At 46.4% G+C, this 4,215-nt stretch overlaps 1 pseudogene; it reads left to right on the top strand.

The window, feature by feature from the left end:
- Positions 1-1,286: 1,286 nt before the first annotated feature.
- Positions 1,287-1,983, top strand: LOC118665755 (annotated as a pseudogene).
- Positions 1,984-4,215: the final 2,232 nt, after the last annotated feature.

Consider the following 4,215-nt stretch of genomic DNA (forward strand, 5'->3'; position numbering starts at 1 on the left):
CCTGTGTGCCTCTGTTTCCTAATTACCCTTTGGCAGGAGGACACAGGACACGAGGCCCATCTATCCCAGTATGCCCTCATCTGAACTAATTACATCTGCTATGACCCTATTTCAAATAAAGCCACATTCTCAGGTACTACAGGTATGAGGGGATTAGGATCTCAACATATAAATCTGGGACTGGGACACTAGTCAACCCATACATGCAATGAACATGTAATGGACATGCAATGGACATGTGATGTGCTGCTCAGGCCCCCCTCCCACAGCTTCCTGAAGAGGGTCCACAGCTGTCAAACCTCTTTGGGTTTGTCATTTCAGAATAGCTTATTAATTTTTAGAGAGAGGAAGGGAGAGGGAGAGAGAGAAACATTGATGTAAGAATTGGCTGCCTCCTGCATGCCCCCCACCAGGGATCAAGCCTGAAACCCAGGCATGTGCACTGACTAGAAATGGAACCAGTCACTGGTCAGTGAATGGGACGACGCCCAACCAACTGAGCCTCCCTGGCCAGGGCAGTTGGTCTTCAGTTGAGGAAAACTGCCCCTGGGAGTTCTGGCCTCCTTCTAAGGCAGCCTGCCCTAAATGGCTGAATCCAGGGGCTGAATTTTCCAGCCCCTTTGCCACAACTAGGACAACTCTAAAGGGATATCCATGTCCAGGGTTCCCTATGGGGTCAGGTGAGGCCTCACTGGGCCTACATCCCGGCCCAACTTCTGTCCACAGGTGGAGATCCTAAGAGCGCTTTTTAATAAACCTCCCACAGGCTAATCAGGGTCTCAGAGTCAGCATCCAGTCTGTGACACAAGGTAGGATTTTTCAAAAGTAAAATTTCAGAGAATTCTTTTCATTAGTCATTATCTGAACACAAGAGGCCCGATGCATGAAATTCTTGGAAGAGTAGGCCTCCCTTCCCCCGGCTGCCGGTAATGGCTTCCCTCTGGCACCCGGGACCCAGGCTTCCCTTGCAGCCCTGGCTTCATCCAGAAGGTCGTCTGGAAGGACGTCTGGTCTAATTAGCATATTATGCTTTTATTATTATAGATAGGTATAAAACTGGCCTAGGCTGCAGATAATTTTTTCTACAACCTTTTAAATTGCTGAATGTCTCTACTTTCTTGGGCATCCCTAATGCATTTCATAGCATTTGGTTTTTATCAGAAGGTGGATAGTGTATTAAAAATAGTGTATGGGGGGTGGAGCCTCCCGCGGGCGCGGTGCCAGTGGATCGAAAACCTGGAAGACACGCTAGGGCGGCCGGGAGTGAGCGCCGGTCTGGTCCGGCTATGCAGAGCCTGGAGTTGGGTCTGGTTCCCGCTCCAGGGAGGGAGCCGAGACTGACCCGCTGGCTGCTGAGAGGCAGTGGGATCTTGGCGCATCTGCTGGCTTTGGGCTTCACCATCTTTCTGACTGTGCTGTCCCGGCCGGGAACCAGTCTTTTCTCCCGGCACCCTGTATTCATGACCTTGGCTTTCTGCGTCTTCATGGCCGAGGCCATCCTCCTCTTCCCACCTGAGCACTCCCTGTTCTCCTTCTGCTCCTGAAAGGAAAGGCCTGGATCCGACTGCACTGGGTGGGGCAGAGCCTGGCCCTCTTCAGCGCAGCCCTGGGCCTGGGCGTCATCATCGCCAGCAGGACCCGCAGCGAGCTGCCCCACCTGGCGCCCTGGCACAGCTGGGTGGGGGCTCTGACGCTGCTGGCCACGGGGGGGCCAGGCACTGTGTGGGCTCTGCCTGCTCTCCCCCCGGGGAAGCCAGGGTCTCAAGGGTGGCTCGCCTCAAGCTCTACCATCTGACGTGTGGACTGGTGGTCTACCTGATGGCTACTGTGACAGTGGTCCTAGGCATGTACTCGGTGTGGTTCCAGGCCCAGATCAAAGGCGCGGCCTGGTACCTGTGCCTGGCGCTGCCCCTCTATCCAGTCCTGGTGATCGTGCACCAGATCTCCAGCTCCTACTTGCCGAGGAAGAAAACAGAAATATGACTCCCTCCAAACTCTGACTCTAGCTGGCACCCTGGCCTTGGACTTCAGTGGTCTGTTTGGTGACCTTCAAGGGCTCCACTCCCAAAGTGGTAGGGTTTTTATACTCTTAGCTGGGCTGACCGGTGACTCAGTGGACTGAAATAGGGAAACGTACTAGGTGCAAGTAAAAGGTGATGGGGAAAAAAATAGTGTATGAAGGCCTGGCTGGCGTGTTCAGTGGTTAGAGCATCGACCTAGGTACCGGAGGGTCATGGGTACCATTCCCAGTCAAGGGCACGTACCTGGGTTGCAGGTTCCATCCCCTACCCAGTCGCGGTGCATGCGGGAGGCAACCAGTAGATGTGTCTCTTGCACATGGATGTTCCTCTCTCTTTCTCCATCCTTCTGTCCTCCCTTCCACTCTCCCCCCCCCAAAAAAAATCAATGAAAAAAAATATCCTCTGGTGGGGATTAACAAACAAACAAAAATATTGTATGAAGAGAGGGAAGGAAGACTTCTGGGGAGCATGATGATAAAAAATTAAAACGACAGTTTGTTACATATTGATTAGCTGCCCCATTTTTAAATAATGCCAACCAGTGATATGAAACCATCCTTTTCTCTGAAGATTGTTTTAAAAATTACAGTTTAACCTGATTTCCAATTCAGACGAGAAGCTAAGGTTTACACATCAGAACCATGGGAGGATGCATAAGTCATTAAAGAGACTTTTGGAGTGGTCAGTCTCAGGTTGGGAGGCCAGCGCTGCCACTTTCCAACAATGCGACCTTGGGCAGGTCAGTTAATTTCTCTGACCTTTCATTTCCTCATCAGAGAATTGCAGGACTACTGTGCAGATTAAAGAAAGTCTATATAAGGCACTTAGTTGATTCCTAACTCATACTAGACCCTCGATAAAGTGTATGCAAATAATAATCACAATAGCAACTTTATTTGGAAATACAATAACAAATTATTTCAAGTGGCTCCTATATGTACTAAAATTGTATTCTAAAATATGAATGTAAGAATTTAGAGATTATTCTGGAAACTACGGCTTGTATTGGCTCATGCTTTTACAATCATTCTGCTGAAATCATCTCTGTGTCAGCAGTACCAAGACTGTGCTCATGACAGTTGTGTGTGTGTGTGTGTGTGTGTGTGTGTGTGCAGTGTTTCAAATAGCATCTTCCCATCCAATGTCCTGAATTGTCATTTCAACAGTTTGCAGTGAAATAAATAAACCATCACTTTCAAAGAATTATTCTATAAAATACAGTTCTAAGAAACTTGACTTCATTTAAAAAATTTTGTGGGTGTTCCATTTGCTAACAGAAAAAAACATTAGTTCACGTAAGTCGGTTTCTCAAAAAGTGAAACTTTTCCATTAAGTGCTAAAGATTTCACATGGTACCAGGCTTTTAAAGGTTTTTAAAAGAGCACCTGAAAGCACCAATGACACAGTGTATTTTTCCTGTGTGTTCAGAACTAGCACAAACCATCTGACAACGTTGTCGGTGCACTGACATTATTATTAAAGGTCCTTACCATTATTATGGAACATTGAACAATGTGTGTTTGTCTTAGAATCATGTTGGAAAGATCATCCGGTTTCAAGGTTTTCAGGTGCTTTTTTTCTTTTCTTTCTTTCTTTATTTTTTAAACCAAAAGTGATGTTGGCAAAGACAACGAGTAGAGTAACAAAGCTGATGGTACCTGCGGGAGATAAGTTCTCATGTTAGCGTTAACAGTGATAACGATCTCGAGGCATAGCTAATGTTTTCATACGCTTGTTATTTTTAAGCAAAGTACTTGACTAAAATAACTTTCCCCTTTAGAATTTACTTATCTTTTGAGAGTTTTTAAAATAATCTGTTATATAAACTTACAATGGATATTTCCATTGTCACTCATATTGGGTCTCTGAATGGTTTGCCTCAAAACAAGAAAAGCTCTATTGGAACGTTATCCATAAAATACCTGAAAGATGAGGGAAATGTGTATCTAGTGATGGACATTACTTTGAATAAAGCACTTTTGATGTTTCTCTTGAAATTATCGTGTTTCTCTCTCAGGACTAAACTGGAAATACAACTAAAATACAGGAAAACCACCCTGGAAAATCAACTGAGGACCAGCTGGAGAAAATCTGGAGAAGCAAGGACAGAAAATGGAGACGGCATAGAGTCTGGTAGGAAGTGTGAAGATGGGAAAGGGCTGGCCAGGCTCCCACAGTAAGCAGCTGAAGGTCC

The sequence above is a fragment of the Myotis myotis genome, unplaced genomic scaffold (assembly GCF_014108235.1).
Source record: "Myotis myotis isolate mMyoMyo1 unplaced genomic scaffold, mMyoMyo1.p scaffold_m19_p_11, whole genome shotgun sequence".
NCBI classification, from domain to species: domain Eukaryota; kingdom Metazoa; phylum Chordata; class Mammalia; order Chiroptera; family Vespertilionidae; genus Myotis; species Myotis myotis.